The following is an 18,856-nucleotide window of genomic DNA, read 5'->3' on the forward strand; positions in this document are numbered from 1 at the left end:
ATCCATGGGTCACTATGCATGTATGACCATATTGTATATCTGCTGCCACAATGTATCACCCTCTGTGCATGTATGACCATATTGTATATCTGCTGCCACAATGTATCACCCTCTGTGCATGTATGACCATATTGTATCTGTGCTGCCACAATGTATCACCCTCTGTGCATATATGACCATATTGTATCTCTGCTGCCACAATGTATCCATGGGTCACCCTCCTCTGTGCATTGTATGTCTGCTGCCACAATGTATCCATGGATCTCCCTCCTCTGTGCATTGTATGTCTGTTGCAACAATATATCATCCTCCTCTGTGCATGCATGACCCTATTGTATGTCTGCTGCAACAATGTATCATCCTCCTCTGTGCATGCATGACCCTATTGTATGTCTGTTGCAACAATGTATCACCCTCCTCTGTGCATGTATGACCATATTAAATGTCTGCTGCCACAATGTCACCATGGATCACGCTCCTCTGTGCATGTATGACCATATTATGTCTGCTGCAACAATGTATCACCCTCCTCTGTGCATGCATGACCCTATTGTATGTCTGTTGCAACAATGTATCACCCTCCTCTGTGCATGTATGACCATATTGAATGTCTGCTGCCACAATGTCACCATGGATCACCCTCCTCTGTGCATGTATGACCATATTATGTCTGCTGCAACAATGTATCACCCTCCTCTGTGCATGTATGACAATATTGAATGTCTGCTGCCACAATGTATCACCCTCTTGTAACCATGTATTATCCTCCTCTGCACACCTATGAACTTATTATATCTCTACTGCTACAATGTATGAATATATAACCCTCCCGTGCACATTTACAAATGTATTAGATCTCTACTGCTACAATGTATCACACACTTCTGCGCATCTATGAACTTATATCTCTACAGGAGCAATGTATGAATGTATCACCCTCCTCTGCACATGTATGACCATATCACATCACTACTGCTACAATGTATCACCCTGTTCTGTGCATGTCTGAACTTACAGTGGGGAAAATAAGTATTTGATACGCTGCCGATTTTGCACGTTTTCCCACCTAGAAAGAATGGAGAGGTCGGTAATTTTATCGTATGTACACTTCACCTGAGAGGGACAGAATCTAAAAATAAAAAATAGAAAATCCATTGTGTGATTTTTATATAATTAATTTGCATTTTATTGCATGAAATAAGTATTTGATCACCTACCAACCAGCAAGAATTCTGCCTCTCACACACCTGTTAATTTATTTTAAGAAGCCCTCCTACTCTGCACTCATTACCTGTATTAATTGCACCTTTTTGAACTTGTTACATGTATAAAAGACACCTGTCCATGCACTCAATCACACTCCAACCTCTCCACCATGGCCAAGACCAAAGAGCTGTCTAAGGACACCAGGGACAAAATTGTAGACCTGCATAAGGCTGGGATGGGCTACCGGACAGTAGACAAGCAGCTTGGTGAGAAGGCAACAACTGTTGGCACAATTAATAGAAAATGGAAGAAACACAAGATGACTCTCAATCTTCCCCAGTCTGGGGCTCCATGCAGGATCTCACCTCATGGGGTAAGGATGATTCTGAGAAAAGTCAGGAATCAGTCCAGAACTACACGGGAGGACCTGGTCAATGACCTGAAGAGAGCTGGGACCACAGTTTCAAACATTAATCATTAGTAACATACTACGTCATGGATTAAAATCCTGCAGGGCATGCAAGATCCCCCTGCTCACACCAGCACATGTCCAGGCCCGGTTGAAGTTCTCCAATGACCATCTGGATGATCCAGAGGAGGCATGGGAGAAGGTCACGTGGTCAGATGAGACCAAAATAGAACTTTTTGGTATCAACTCCACTTGCTGTGTTTGGAGGAAGAAGAAGGCTGAATACAACCCCAAGAACACTGTCCCAACCTTGAAGCATGGTGGGGAAACATCATACTTTGGGGGTGCTTTTCTGCAAAGGGGACAGGACGACTGCATCATATTGAAGGAAGGATGGATGGGGTCATGTATCGCAAGATTTTTGCCAACAACCTCCTTCCCTCAGTAAGAGCACTGTAGATGGGTCGTGGCTGGACCTTCCAGCATGACAATGACCCGAAACACAGAGCTAGGGGAACTAAGGAGTGGCTCCCTAAGAAGCATTTCAAGTTTCTGGAGTCGCCTAGCCAATCTCCAGACCTGAACCCAATAGAAAATCTTTGGAAGGAGCTGAAACTCAATGTTGCCCAGCGACAGCCCCGAAACCTGAAAGATCTGGAGATCTGAATAGAGGAGTCGGCCAAAATCCCTGCTGCAGTGTGTGCAAACTTGGTCAAGAACTACAGGAAATATCTGACCTCTGTAATTGCAAACAAAGGTTTCTGTACCAAATATTAAGTTCTGTTTTTCTATTGTATCGAATACTTATTTCATGCAATAAAATGCAAATTAATTATGTAAAAATCATGCAATGTGATTTTCTGGTTTTTCTGTTTAGATTCCGTCTCTCACTGGTGAAGTGTACCTAGGATAAAAATTACAGACCTCTCCATTCCTTGTAGGTGAGAAAACTTACAAAATTGGCAGCGTATCAAATACTTATTTTCCCCACTGTATATTGACTCATTGTAGGGGTTGAGATATAATAAGTTCCTACATCTACAGCAGAAGGTGATATAGGGATACAATATAGCGGTAGCGAAATAATCACCCTCTTCTGTAGATGTAGGAACTTATTATATCTCTCGTGCAATATTGTATCATCTGAGAAATAATTACAACTCTATTGCTATATTGTATCCACCTATCACCCTCTTATGCGCATGTATTTATTTATTTTACTCAATTATATAGCGCCATTATTTCCACAGCGCTTTACAGACATTATCATCACTGTCCCCATTGGGGATCATAATCTACATTCCCTATCAGTTTGTCTTTGGAGTGTGGGAGGAAACCGGAGAATCCGGAGGAAACCCACACAAACACGGGGAGAACATACAAACTCCTAGCACATGTTGTCCTTGGTGGGATTTGAATCCAGGACCCCAGCGCTGCAAAACTGCAGTGCTAACCACTGAGCCACCATGCTGCACATGAATGAACTTATTATATATCAGCTTCTACAGTGTTTCAATTTATTATCCACATCTGCATATGCACAAATTTATTATACAGTAGTGTTCAAAATAATAGCAGTCCAATATGATTAACCAGATGAATCACTGTTTTCAGTATAAATTATATGACCATTGTCAAACAAGTTACCAGTTGGTGCAGTAGATTCTGAGAAAACCCCCAGACTCCGCATTCATGATCAGCAGGTTTTTGAGTCTTTGTATTTGAATAATTAATTGTAAGGGGGTGTGTTCAATATAATAGCATGGTGGAGTTCAATTAGTGAGGTCAATCATTCTGTGAAGAAACTGGTGTGAATCAGGTGGCCCTTATTTAAGGATGAAGCCAGCACATGTTGTACTTGTATTTCTCCTTGAAAGCCTGAGAAATATACCTCGTTTGAGACATTGTTCAGAAGAACAGCATACTTTGATAATAAAGTTGATTGGAGAGTGTAAAACTTATAAAGAAGTGCACACAATGATCGGCTGTTCAACTAAAATGATCTCCAATGCTTTATAAAGGAAAGCAAAACCAGAGAGACGTGGAAGAAAACAGAAAACTACCATTCAAATGGATGGAAGAATAACCAGAATGGCAAAGGCTCAGCCAATGATCAGCTCCAGGATGATCACAGACAGTCTCAAGTTACCTGTGAGGACTGTGACAGTTAGAAGACGCCTGTGTGAAGCTAATCTCTTAGCAAGAAGTCCCTACAAAGTAACACTGTTAAAAAAAAGACGTACTGAAGCAGATACAATTTGCAAAAGAACACATCAACTGGCCTAAAGAGAAATGGAGAAACATTTTGTGGACCGATGAAAGTAAAATTGTTCTTTTTGGGTCCAAGGGCCACAGACAGTTCATCAGACGGCCCCCAAACTCTGCATTCAAGCCATAGTGCACTCTGAAGATCTGAAGACAGTGAAGCATGGTGGAAGCATCATGATATGGACATGTTTCTCTTACTATGGTGCCAGACCTATTTACCTCATACCAGGGATCATGGATCAGTTTGCATATATTAAAATACTTGAAGAGGTCATGTTGCCTTACACTGAAGAGGATATGCCCTTAAAATGGATGTTTCAACATGAAAACAAACCTAAACACACCAGTAAACTAGCAAAATCTTGGTTCCAGTCGAATAAAATTGAGGTTATGGAGCTGCAAGCCCAATCCCCGGACCTTAATCCGATAGAACACTTGAGGGGTGACAACAAAAATGCCGTTTCTGAGGCAAAACCAAGAAATGCAAAAAACATTGTGGGATGTAGCGAAGCATCCTGGGCTGGAATAACAGGGGACAGGTGCCAGAAGTTGGTTGACTCTATGCAACATAGATGTGAAGCAGTTCTAACAAACTGTGGATATACAACTAAATATTAGGTTAGTGATTCACAGGAATGCGAAGTCCTAAAAAAAGAGACATATTGTGAGTTTATAAAGACAAATGCAGACACTGCTATTTTTTAGAAAAGCCCAATGTTCATTTTTTGCTACTTTCTGTAAAGTAGTTAAAAATTATATTCATCTCTCTTCGTGTTTTGAATTATAAAACAGTGTGAAATGTTCCCAATGCTGGAAATAAAAACTAGTATAAAGATTTTGTGCTTATCTCATGTTTTTGAGCACATTGCTATTATGTTGAACACTACTGTATCTCTACTGCTTAAATGTATCAAAGTGTCCATCTCCTCTGCACATGTATGAACCTATAGTATCTCTACTGATATATGCTATCCTTATACCACCCTCTTCTGCAATGTATGAACTTATTCTGTCTTTGCCGCTACAATGTATCATCTGAGAACAAAATCATCTCTCCTGTATTATTGCATGTGAGAAATAATTGCAACTCTACTGCTACATTGCATCAACTTTCCCCTCTCTCCTACAGCGAAGAAGCTCCACTGTTTGTAGGTATCACCCTCCTCTGCTCATCTATGATCTTATTACATCTCTACCGCTACTTTGTATGAATTCAGAATTAGTAACGCCTCTCCTGCTATATTGTGCTATCACAGGAAAAGTTATCGCAACTTTGATGCCACTACATAGCAATATTGGCTACCACATACAGTAGATCACGTGGCCAAAAATTTCTGTATGCCGCTGCTACATCGCAATATAATGTAAATACACGGGAAAATTCAACTGGTTCCGCCATTTTTACATCTCCCTTTTCCGTCCTGTGCAACCCCATTCAGTTGCAATAAGTCGCGATGTTGCAGCATCATGCAGTGATCTTTGGCCACAGACAAAGTCGCCATGTTGCATCAGTTTATATGACTTTCTCCTGCACCAAACAAGAGCTCATCACTTATGGACCTCCACATTGCCACATATCACCCTCTCCTGTAGCAACCACTTCTCTACTAATACATTGCATCAACTAAGAAGTTCTTACAACTCCACTGTTACTTTGTGCCATCCTCTCTCCCTCTCATGCACATCTAGGAACGTAAGACTGCTACATTGTGTCAACTCCAGCTCTATTGTATCTGAGAAATAATTGCAACTCTACTGCTACTTTGTATCAAGCCGGAGAATCGCTCTCCTGCAAAAAGCAAGAACAGCAAGCTACACAATACCACTGCATCACCCTTTTCTATAAATCTATGAACCTATAACATATCTACCGCTACATTGTATGACTCAGAACCGAAAACATCTCTCCTGCTTTATTGTGCTATCACATGAGAAATAATTGCAACTCTACTGCTACATTGTATCAACATATAATTATCTCTTGCACCAAGCGGGGACCTATTACATCTCCCCTGCTACATAATGACAACCTTTTACCCTCCCTACAAAAAGCAAGAACTTAAAACCTTTCTACCGCTGCATTGTATCAACATACAATACTCTCCAGCACATATAAGCACTTATTACATCTCTACTGCTACATTGTATCGCGGTATCACCTTCTCCTGCACCAAACAAGAACTTATTACATCTCTTGAAACATAGTGACAATCTATCACCCTCTGTGTGGAGCAAGAATTTGTCAGCTGTTACATTGTACCAGCATGTCCCCCACCTCTTGTATCATTTGAGGAATAATTGCAATTCTGCTGCTACTTTGTATCTAACTTACCCTCTCATGCACCAATCAAGATATTGTAACAATATGTCACTCTTTTTTTCACATCTATGAACTTATTACATCCTCGCTGCTACATTTTTAGCAAGATATCGCCTTCTACTGCGCCAAACAAGAACTTTCAACTTCTCTACTGCTACATTGTATCAGCCTATCCCCCTGATATATTGTTATCACCTGCAACTCTTCTGTTACATTGTAACAACACTTCACCTTCCTCACCAAACAAGAACTTTCGACTTCTCTGTTGCACCCTTGTATCAGCCTATCCCCCTGATATATTACTAAATTACTATCACTTGCAACTCTGACGTTACATTGTAACAACACATCACCTTCTGCAGCAAACAAGAACCTATTACGTGTCTACTGCTACATTGGATCAAGTCAAAACTGAATCCGTCACTCCTGTTACATTGTATCCTCTCATGGTGCAAATTTGTCGCTTTCAGGGTGTCAATGCACTTTATTGAGCACCAATCATCTCTATACAAGCCGAAAGGTGGTCGGTTATTGGGATAGTACCAAAGTTCAATATCGTATCACGGCAAGTCCAACACATAATGTACATTTGTAAGTAAGGAGCGAAGGGAGACAAAACGTAGCTCAAAACTTAATGTGAATACTTTCAGAAAATAACTCCAGGATCAGCCAAGAAAAGATAAAGTGCATGTGCAAATAGCAACAGGGTGCAGCCCCGGGGATAACCTGTATACACTGCATGCAGAAAGTCATATCAGTGTGCAAAGGTGCAAAAATACGACAGTTCCCCACGACCTATGTGTATGCCCAAGTAAGGTGGTCCCTCCGAGATCTTTATGCCAAAAATTCATTCAGTCAACACCATCCTGTGTTTTCACTGCGTTACATCTGCGCTTCTCCTGTGGCCACACGGAGCAATTTTTGCATAAACACCATTTTCACATGTAAAGCGCCATGGAATAAATGGCGCTATAATCATAAATAATAGTAATAATAATAATAAACAAGAATACTTTAGACATGGTGTTTTTTTGGGCTGCATGACGCAAATTTAAGAGGCCAGGTTAATTAATGTGGAAATGACCTCGCTAAACAATATGCAGTAAAAAATGCACCGTCTAAACCATGTTTGTGTACACAAAAATCGTAGTCAACTGCATACTTTTTTTTTACCACACAGAGAACCTGATTCATTAAGACTGGTATTTCCTACTCCAGTCCTAATCAGGGGTGTACAGGAATAAGATGCACCAAAATCGTTAAAGGGCATTCTCTAATAATAAATTCAGTGCATCTTATTGGCAGCGAGCATCTCCCCAGCAGTGCGCCTCCCCCAAGAAGCACCGCCACTTGGGTGGGAATGGCCAAGCTCCGTCCCTCCTCGGCTCCTCTCATTTGGATGGAGCTTCCCAAAATTGTCATGAAAATGTCAAAAGTCGCTCTATCATTATGTATGCACTGATCAGCCATATTATTAAATGTGTCCCCGGTATGTGCCGGGTCTTGTGGGGTGTTTGCGGTATAGGGCTGGTATTATGGGGTGATCCCGGTATACGGCTGGTCTTATGGGGTGATCCCGTTATAAGGCAGGTCTTGTGTGGTGATCCTGGTATACTGCAGGTCTTGTGTGGTGATCCTGGTATACTGCAGGTCTTGTGTAGTGATCCTGGTATACTGCCGGTCTTGTGGGGTGTTCCCAGTAAATGGCAGGCCTTGCAAGGTTTTCCTGGTATACTGGAGATTTTGTGGGATGTTCCTGGTATATGGTGAGTGTTGTGGAGTGTTCCCGGTATATTGCAGGTCTTGTGGGGTGTTCCCGGTATACGGCGGGTCTTGTGGGGTGTTCCCGGTATACGGAGGGTCTTATGGAGTGTTCCCAGTATACTGCAGGTCTTGTTGGGTGTTCCTGGTACACGGCAGGTCTTGTGGGGTGTTCCCGGTATACGGAGGGTCTTGTTGGGTGTTCCTGGTATACGGCAGGTCTTGTGAAGAGTTCCCAGTATACGGAGGGTCTTGTGGAGTGTTCCCGGTATCCTGCAGGTCTTGTGGGGTGTTCCCGGTATACGGCAGGTCTTGTTGGGTGTTCCTGGTACACGGCAGGTCTTGTGGGGTGTTCCCGGTATACGGAGGGTCTTGTTGGGTGTTCCTGGTATACGGTAGGTCTTGTGAAGAGTTCCCAGTATACGGAGGGTCTTGTGGAGTGTTCCCGGTATCCTGCAGGTCTTGTGGGGTGTTCCCGGTATACGGAGGGTCTTGTGGAGTGTTCCCGGTATCCTGCAGGTCTGGTGGGATGTTCCCGGTATACGAGTGTTCTGGAGTGTTCCCGCTATACGGCGGGTCTTGTGGAGTGTTCCCGGTATTCTGCAGGTCTTGTGGGGTGTTCCCAATATACGGTGGATCTTGTGGGGTGTTGCTGGTATACTGCAGGTCTTGTGGGGTGTTGCTTTTATGCTGCAGGTCTTGTGGGGTGTTGCTGGTATACTGCAGGTCTTGTGGGGTGTTGCTGGTATACTGCAGGTCTTGTGGGGTGTTCCCAATATACGATGGGTCTTGTGGGGTGTTGCTGGTATACTGAAGGTCTTGTGGGGTGTTTCTGGCATACGGCAGGTCTTGTGAGGGGTTCTCGGTTTATGGCGGATCTTATGGAACTAGATGGTGGCCCGATTCTAACGCATCGGGTATTCTAGAATATGTATGCGGCCGACCGGGCGCAGTCAGCAAAGCGTTGTTTAAATTTGGCGCCAAAATCGCTCATTGGTCGCGGCCGGCAACCGCGACCAATCAGCAAAGCGGTGTTTAAATTTGGCGGCAATATCGGTGATTGGTCGCGGACAGCGGCCGCGACCAATCAGCGAACTGTGTTAGTGAGGACCGGAGAGCTTGTTTAAATTTGGCGCTAAAATCGCTGATTAGTCGCGACCAATCAGCAAAACGGTGTTTAAATTTGGCGCCAATAATGGTGATTGGTTGCGGCCGGCAACTGAGACCAATCAGCAGAGCGGTGTTTAAATGTGGCGCCAAAATCGCTGATTGGTCACGGCCGGCGGTCGCGACCATTCATCAGAGCGGTGTTTAAATTTGGCGCCAATAATGCAGATTGATCGCGGCCGGCGACCGCGACCAATCAGCTAAGCAGTGTTTAAATTTGGCGCCAATATCGCTGATTGGTTGAGGCCGGCTGTCGCGACCAATCAGCAGAGAGGTGTTTAAATTTGGCACCAATAATGCTGATTGGTCGCGACCGGCGACCGCGACCAATCAGCTAAGCAATGTTTAAATTTGGCGCCAATATCGCTGATTGGTTGCGGCCGGCGGTCGCGACCAATCAGCAGAGGGGTGTTTAAATTTGGCACCAATAATGCTGATTGGTCGTGGCTGGCGGCCGCGACCAATCAGCGTCGTATTAGTGTGGGCCCGGGAGCGGCGCTGCCTGTGCAGGTACTTCCGCTGCGAGAAGCCGGGAGATGAGCGGCTGCTCGCAGCAGAAGCATCCCGACTGGCGGCGCCGCTCCCCGGTCCTTCCTTCAGACTTACCGTCGGGAGATCAGCGGTCCTAGCCGCTGATCTCCCGACGGTAGCCGCATGGAGGTCAGCTTCGCCGCCGGTCAGGGTAGTTCTGCTGCGAGCAGCCGCTGACCTCCGTGCGGCAGATGAGCCGCTAACGGCCGCCATCTTTTTTCTGAAATCCCGCGTCGCTGATTGGCCGCAGCCGGACCAATCAGCGACGCGGGATTTCCTGGACAGAAGGACAGAGAGACAGACGGGATAAGACAATTATATATATTAGATGTTCCCAGTATACAGAAGGTGTTGTGTAGTGCTCTTGGTATATGGCGGTTCTTGTGAGATGTTCCCGGTATACTGCAGGTCTTGTGGAGTGTTCCCAATATACGGTGGGTCTTGTGGGGTGTTGCTGGTCTACTGAAGGTCTTGTGTAGGGCTCCTGGTATATGGTGGTTCTTGTGAGACCTTCCCGGTATTCGGCAGGTCTTACGGATTGTTCTCATCACGCAGTGCTTAGTACCCATCAAAAGTGGTCCAAATATGGAGAACCAGTAAACCAGCATAAGGGTCATGGGCGCCCAAGTTTTCTTAATGCTCATGAGGAAATAAAGCTGACCCATCTGTTCCAATCCCACAGAAGATTGCAGCTATGATAGAAAAGTATCAGAACATGCAGAACATCGCAGCTTTCTGTGTATACAGCTGCATAGATGCAGAGCAGTCAGAGTGCCCATGATGACCTCTGTCCACAGACAAAAGCATCTATAATGGGCACATGAACATCACAACTGGATCATGGAGTGATGGAAGAAGATGGCCCAGTGAATTACAGTTTACATAATGTGGATGGCTGGCAGCGTCATCTATCAGGGGAAGAGATGGCACCAGGATAAACTGAGGGAAAAGACAACCTGTTGGAGGCAGAGTGATGAGGAAACCTCAAGTCCTGGCATCATGTGGATGTGATACGTGACAGCTTCATGGCAGTGGTACTTACTAATGAAAGTTCTTCAAGGTGTTGACTTGGCCTCCAACATTCGATCCATGGAGGTCCCAATCTGCTACTAATGTCACCTGCAGAAATCTTGTGGAGTCCAGGTCTTGATGGATCAGAGCTGTTTTGGTGACATGACAGGACCTACGCAGTACTAATGTTGTGACTGATCAGTGAATCCCGCTGGTATATTCCAGGTGGTGCAGAGTCCATCATGCCTCGGGTCATACAGCGGAGAGGGTCTCCTAATTTTGCAGCAGTGGTCTACAATTTAAGAGGGGTTCAACAAAAACTCCCTCTAATCCACAACTCTCTACTTCAAAGTGCTGTTTTTAGGATATGATTTGATTGGCCGATAATGATTTCGGCATACTTGTAGCCCATTCTTTGGTTCGAGACCCTCTGAGTGGTTTATCCCCCACCCTCACACTTTCTAATCCCCCTCTTATCTCCTATTTCCTACAGCTATCTCCCACCTCATCAGTCACTCCCTATCTGTGGGCTTAAATAACAAACATCCTCGCTGATAACAGAAGTATTGATCATAGGATAGACATCTCCTTACTTTTCTGTTTGTATCATCCAGGTATTTTACTCTATAAATCACAGAGACGTCATCACAGGAACAATGGTGGTGAACGCTTGAGGACGTGACCACCAGTATGTCCCCAATTACTGCTCCATCAGGGGTAGTCACCCACCTTCTCCAGAATCCAGAAGGGTTTCTCAGCCTTATCATCTAGTCACATGTCCCCCCCACCCCATCCTCCGGCCTCTACACTGGTGGCTATGATGATGGACTGGCCATACTTGTGTTCACCCAACTTTCTGAAAACGAATGGCATTTATTAAAAAAATATCATGAAAAATTATGAAAAATACCAGAGGTTCACAATCATTAGTGGTTCTAGAGTGGAAGACGACTGCAATCACCTCTTAGGGCTGTAGTGTGAACAAAGTTTTAGGATCTGTATACCTCAGAGAAATATCACCAAACCTACCGATTGGCTGGACGACCATCTAAAGTGTGTGGAGGTCTCCTAAACTGTCCCCCAATGGGCGAGATGTTGGTGGAAAGAAGGATCGAGCATGTTGAATTTCAATGCCCTATTCTTTTGATCTCTCAGGAGATAAGTCGGCTCCAGAGGAGTCTGTCCATTGGAGAAAAGTAGGCTTGACCCCCCAATTTTCACTGTATCGGCCGACAGTCTGATCTGCATGGGGGCCTCCCGACTCTCCTTGATAGATGATGATGGTAAGAATGGCCACCACCAGTCCTCATCCACTGAATAATTCTGCCCAATAACCAGAAAAGGCCGTCTATCCAGAATTTTTACCTGATTTTTTGGTCATCTATTTCTAAGCATCAACCTGAGCATCTTTGTCCCTTATTTAGCAAACGGACCCCATAATAATAATCCCTTCCAATAGTCGCAGATGGTCGTAGCAGATTATTGCTCAGACTTTGTCAGCTGCAAGAAAATCCAGCTCCATGGTCAATACTGACAACTACAAAATATTGAGACTGATGCAGCAGACTGGCATTGACCTGACCTAATTGTTTTAGCCGCTTATATAATGATAATTGCTAACGATTGTCATAGTATTAAAAAATGATGATTTGGCACATGACTTATAACCTTGGCTTGGCTTATACTGTAAAATACCAATTATTTTATAATCACGGGAAAGGCTGAGAAGTGGAGCCCCGGTGATAATGATCTGCTCCTCTATCTCCAGTGGTGGCGGAGAGGCTGGGATTCTCCGGATGATACCTTCTCTCTCCCAATCCCATTATCTCCTCATTTATTTTCTTTTGCTTTTCAAGCTGTTGGTTTAATATCGGTTGTGTGAAAAGGGGATGAGGTCCTCAGCACCAGCCATTTACACTTGAAATAACGTGGAGGGGGCTGGAGAGGAGGGCGCAGGGGTCTGCATTATCTGAGGAATATCAGAGATAAACAGCTGCACCCCAGGTCCGAGGAAAGAGAAACCAAATCTGTTCTACTCTTACAATATAATGTGGGATTCACGGGACATTAGAATATTAAAAGGTGATGTCTCCTGCAGATAGCGGGCACAATGTATGGGGAAGCGGGAGCGACAACCTGCAGGAGAGCAGATAGGGAGGTCTTTATAGGGACCGAGAATGGAAGAAAGCGATAAGGACGCAGACACTGGAGGCTAAAATGTGGCCGAGAATGACAACGTTTATTAGCTCATATAACTATAAGATGATTATTCATTAACTCAAAAGAACCCTATACCAAAGCATTATACAGTATAACGGTATACACTATTCTTATATTGGAGGCAGTATTATAGTAGTTATATTCTTGTACATAGGGGGCAGTATTATAGTAGTTATATTCTTGTATATAGGGGCAGTATTATAGTAGTTATATTCTTGTACATAGGAGCAGTATTATAGTAGTTATATTCTTGTACATAGGGGCAGTATTATAGTAGTTATATTCTTGTATATAGGGGCAGTATTATAGTAGTTATATTCTTGTACATGGAAGCAGTATTATAGTAGTTATATTCTTGTACATAGGAGCAGTATTATAGTAGTTATATTCTTGTACATAGGGGGCAGTATTATAGTATATTCTTGTATATAGGGGCAGTATTATAGTAGTTATATTCTTGTACATAGGGGCAGTATTATAGTAGTTATATTCTTGTACATAGGAGCAGTATTATAGTAGATATATTCTTGTACATAGGAGCAGTATTATAGTAGTTATATTCTTGTACATAGGGGCAGTATTATAGTAGTTATATTCTTGTACATAGGAGCAGTATTATAGTAGTTATATTCTTGTACATAGGGGAAGTATTATAGTAGTTATATTCTTGTACATATGGGCAGTATTATAGTAGCTATATTCTTGTACATAGTAGCCCTATTATAGTAGTTATATTCTCGTACATAGGAGCAGTATTATAGTAGTTATATTCTTGTACATAGGGGCAATATTATAGTAGTTATATTCTTGTACATAGGAGCAGTATTATAGTAGTTATATTCTTGTACATAGGGGAAGTATTATAGTAGGTATATTCTTGTACATAGGAGCACTATTATAGTAGTTATATTCTTGTACATAGGGGCAGTATTATAGTAGTTATATTCTTGTACATAGGAGCAGTATTATAGTAGTTATATACTTTGACATAGGGGAAGTATTATAGTAGTTATATTCTTGTACATATGGGCAGTATTATAGTAGTTATATTCTTGTACATAGTAGCACTATTATAGTAGTTATATTCTTGTACATATGGGCAGTATTATAGTAGTTATATTCTTATGCATAGGGGCAGTATTATAGTAGTTATATTCTTGTACATAGGAGCAGTATTATAGTAGTTATATTCTTGTACATAGGGGGCAGTATTACAGTAGTTATATTCTTGTACATAGGAGCACTATTATAGTAGCTATATTCTTGTACATAGGAGCAGTATTATAGTAGTTATATTCTTGTACATAGGGGAAGTATTATAGTAGTTATATTCTTGTACATAGGGGAAGTATTATAGTAGTTATATTCTTGTACATAGGGGCAGTATTGTAGTAGTTATATTCTTGTACATAGGAGCATTATTACAGTAGTTATATTCTTGTACATAGGAGCAGTATTATAGTAGTTATATTCTTGTACATAGGGGCAGTATTATAGTAGTTATATTCTTCTACATAGGAGCACTATTAGAGTAGTTATATTCTTGTACATAGGAGCAGTATTATAGTAGTTATATTCTTGTACATAGGGGCAGTATTATAGTAGTTATATTCTTGTACATAGGAGCAGTATTATAGTAGTTATATTCTTGTACATAGGGGAAGTATTATAGTAGTTATATTCTTGTACATATGGGCAGTATTATAGTAGTTATATTCTTGTACATAGTAGCACTATTATAGTAGTTATATTCTTGTACATAGGAGCAGTATTATAGTAGTTATATTCTTGTACATAGGGGCAGTATTATAGTAGTTATATTCTTGTACATAGGAGCAGTATTATTGTAGTTATATTCTTGTACATAGGGGCAGTATTATAGTAGTTATATTCTTGTACATAGGAGCAGTATTATAGTAGTTATATTCTTGTACATAGGGGAAGTATTATAGTAGCTATATTCTTGTACATAGTAGCCCTATTATAGTAGTTATATTCTCGTACATAGGAGCAGTATTATAGTAGTTATATTCTTGTACATAGGGGCAATATTATAGTAGTTATATTCTTGTACATAGGAGCAGTATTATAGTAGTTATATTCTTGTACATAGGGGAAGTATTATAGTAGGTATATTCTTGTACATAGGAGCACTATTATAGTAGTTATATTCTTGTACATAGGGGCAGTATTATAGTAGTTATATTCTTGTACATAGGAGCAGTATTATAGTAGTTATATACTTTGACATAGGGGAAGTATTATAGTAGTTATATTCTTGTACATATGGGCAGTATTATAGTAGTTATATTCTTGTACATAGTAGCACTATTATAGTAGTTATATTCTTGTACATAGCAGCAGTATTATAGTAGTTATATTCTTGTACATAGGGGCAGTATTATAGTAGTTATATTCTTGTACATAGGAGCAGTATTATAGTAGTTATATTCTTGTACATAGGGGGCAGTATTACAGTAGTTATATTCTTGTACATAGGAGCACTATTAAAGTAGCTATATTCTTGTACATAGGAGCAGTATTATAGTAGTTATATTCTTGTACATAGGGGAAGTATTATAGTAGTTATATTCTTGTACATAGGGGAAGTATTATAGTAGTTATATTCTTGTACATAGGGGCAGTATTATAGTAGTTATATTCTTGTACATAGGAGCATTATTACAGTAGTTATATTCTTGTACATAGGAGCAGTATTATAGTAGTTATATTCTTGTACATAGGGGCAGTATTATAGTAGTTATATTCTTGTACATAGGAGCACTATTATAGTAGTTATATTCTTGTACATAGGAGCACTATTATAGTAGTTATATTCTTGTACATAGGGGCAGTATTATAGTAGTTATATTCTTGTACATAGGAGCAGTATTATAGTAGTTATATTCTTGTACATAGGGGAAGTATTATAGTAGTTATATTCTTGTACATATGGGCAGTATTATAGTAGTTATATTCTTGTACATAGTAGCACTATTATAGTAGTTATATGCTTGTACATAGGAGCAGTATTATAGTAGTTATATTCTTGTACATAGGGGCAGTATTATAGTAGTTATATTCTTGTACATAGGAGCAGTATTATAGTAGTTATATTCTTGTACATAGGGGAAGTATTATAGTAGGTATATTCTTGTACATAGGGGAAGTATTATAGTAGTTATATTCTTGTACATAGGGGCGGTATTATAGTAGTTATATTCTTGTACATAGGAGCAGTATTACAGTAGTTATATTCTTGTACATAGGGGGCAGTATTACAGTAGTTATATTCTTGTACATAGGAGCAGTATTATAGTAGTTATATTCTTGTACATAGGAGCAGTATTATAGTAGATATATTCTTGTACATAGGAGCAGTATTATAGTAGTTACATTCTTGTACATAGGGAGCAGCATTATAGTAGTTATATTCTTGTACATAGGAGCAGTATTATAGTAGATATATTCTTGTCCATAGGGGGCAGTATTATAGTAGTTCTATTCTTGTACATAGGAGCAGTATTATAGTAGTTATATTCTTGTACATAGGGGGCAGTATTATAGTAGTTATATTTTTGTACATAGGGGAAGTATTATAGTAGTTATATTCTTGTACATAGGAGCAGTATTATAGTAGTTATATTCTTGTACATAGGGGCAGTATTATAGTAGTTATATTCTTGTACATAGGAGCAGTATTATAGTAGCTATATTCTTGTACATAGGAGCAGTATTATAGTAGTTATATTCTTGTACATAGGGGCAGTATTATAGTAGTTATATTCTTGTACATAGGGGGCAGTATTATAGTAGTTATATTTTTGTACATAGGGGACGTATTATAGTAGTTATATTCTTGTACATAGGAGCAGTATTATAGTAGTTATATTCTTGTACATAGGGGCAGTATTATAGTAGTTATATTCTTGTACATAGGAGCAGTATTATAGTAGCTATATTCTTGTACATAGGGGGCAGTATTATAGTAGTTATATTCTTGTACATAGGGGAAGTATCATAGTAGTTATATTCTTGTACATAGGAGCAGTATTATAGTAGTTATATTCTTGTACATAGGGGCAGTATTATAGTAGTTATATTCTTGTACATAGGAGCAGTATTATAGCAGTTATATGCTTGTACATAGGGGAAGTATTATAGTACTTATATTCTTGTACATAGGAGCAGTATTATAGTAGTTATATTCTTGTACATAGGAGCAGTATTATAGTAGTTAGAATCATAGAATGGTAGAGTTGGAAGGGACCTCCTGGGTCATCTGGTCCAACCCCCTGCTCAAAGCAGGATTCACTAGATCATCTCAGACAGATGTCTGTCCAGCCTCTGTTTGAAGACGTCCATTGAAGGGGAACTCACCACCTCTCGTGGCAGCCTGTTCCACTCATTAATCACCCTAACTGTCAAAAAGTTTTTTCTAATATCTAATCTGTGTCTCCTCCCATTTAGTTTCATCCCATTGCTTCTAGTCTTTCCTTGTGCAAATAAGAATAAAGATGATCCTTCTACAATGTGACAGCCCTTGACATATTTGTAGACAGCTATTAAGTCTCCTCTCAGTCTTCTTTTTTGCAAGCTAAACATTCCCAAATCCTGCAACCGTTCCTCATAGGACATGGTTTGCAGACCAGTCACCATTCTGGTCGCTCTTCTCTGAACTTGTTCCAGTTTGTCGATGTCTTTTTTAAAATGTGGTGCCCAAAACTGTACACAGTATTCCAGATGAGGTCTGACCAAAGAGGAGTAAAGACCGATAATGACTTCACGTGATCTAGACTGTATGCTTCTGTTAATACATCCCAGAATTGTATTTGCCTTTTTTGCTGCTGCATCACACTGTTGACTCATGTTCAGTCTATGATCTATTAGTATACCTAAGTCTTTTTCACATGTACTGTTGCTTAGCTCTATTCCTCCCATTCTGTATATGCTTTTTTCATTTTTATTGCCCAGATGTAGTACTTTGCATTTTTCCCTGTTAAAAACCATTCTGTTGGTTGCTGCCCACTGCTCCAGTTTATTTAGGTCTTTTTGAATCCTCTCTTTCTCTTCTCTAGTATTAGCTATCCCTCCTAGCTTTGTGTCATCAGCAAATTTAATCAGTTTACCCTCAATTCCTTCATCTAAATCATTGATAAAGATGTTGAACAATACAGGTCCCAGGACGGAGCCCTGTGGTACTCCACTTGAGACATTCATCCAGCTGGATGTGAAGCCATTTACAACCACCCTTTGAGTCCGATCACTAAGCCAGTTATGAATCCACCTAACAGTTGCCTGGTCCATTGCATACTTGGTCATTTTTTCAATAAGGATGGTGTGAGATACTTTGTCAAATGCTTTGCTGAAGTCAAGATATACTATATCTACAGCATTTCCCTGATCCACCCAGTCAGTGATTCTGTCATAGAAGGAAATTAAGTTAGTCTGACATGACTTGTTAGTTACAAACCCATGCTGACTCTGGTTAATCACTTCATTCTTATCCATGTACTTACATACATGTTGTTTAATAATTTGTTCAAAGATCTTTCCTGGTATAGAAGTCAGACTCACCGGCCTATAGTTCCCTGGGTCCACCTTCTTCCCCTTTTTGAAGATAGGAACAACATTTGCTCTTCTCCAGTCTTCTGGGACTTCTCCTGTTCTCCAAGAATTTTCAAAGATTATGGAGAGTGGTTCTAAAATTTCTTCTACGATCTCCTTCAGTACTCTGGGGTGTAATTCATCTGGACCTGGAGACTTGAACTCATTTATGTTAGCTAAATATTCCCTCACAATCTTTCTGTTTACAGATAACTTGGATTCCTCTATTCCTTTAAAAGGACAGTGAAGATCAGTTGATGTTACATTTTCTTTCTGAGAGAAAACAGATGCAAAATAGGAATTAAAAAGTTCGGCCTTCTCAACATCCTCTCTTACCATTTCTCCATTTTCATCCT

At 40.7% G+C, this 18,856-nt stretch overlaps 1 protein-coding gene across 1 annotated transcript in view; it reads left to right on the plus strand.

Moving 5' to 3' along the window:
- Positions 1-18,856, plus strand: part of GPSM3 (G protein signaling modulator 3) — a 145,272-nt gene that overhangs the window by 18,299 nt on the left and 108,117 nt on the right. The window lies entirely within an intron of this gene.

Source organism: Phyllobates terribilis, unplaced genomic scaffold (assembly GCF_046119375.1).
Source record: "Phyllobates terribilis strain yellow unplaced genomic scaffold, ASM4611937v1 Scaffold_7__3_contigs__length_470593459, whole genome shotgun sequence".
In the NCBI taxonomy this organism is placed as follows: Eukaryota; Metazoa; Chordata; class Amphibia; order Anura; family Dendrobatidae; genus Phyllobates; species Phyllobates terribilis.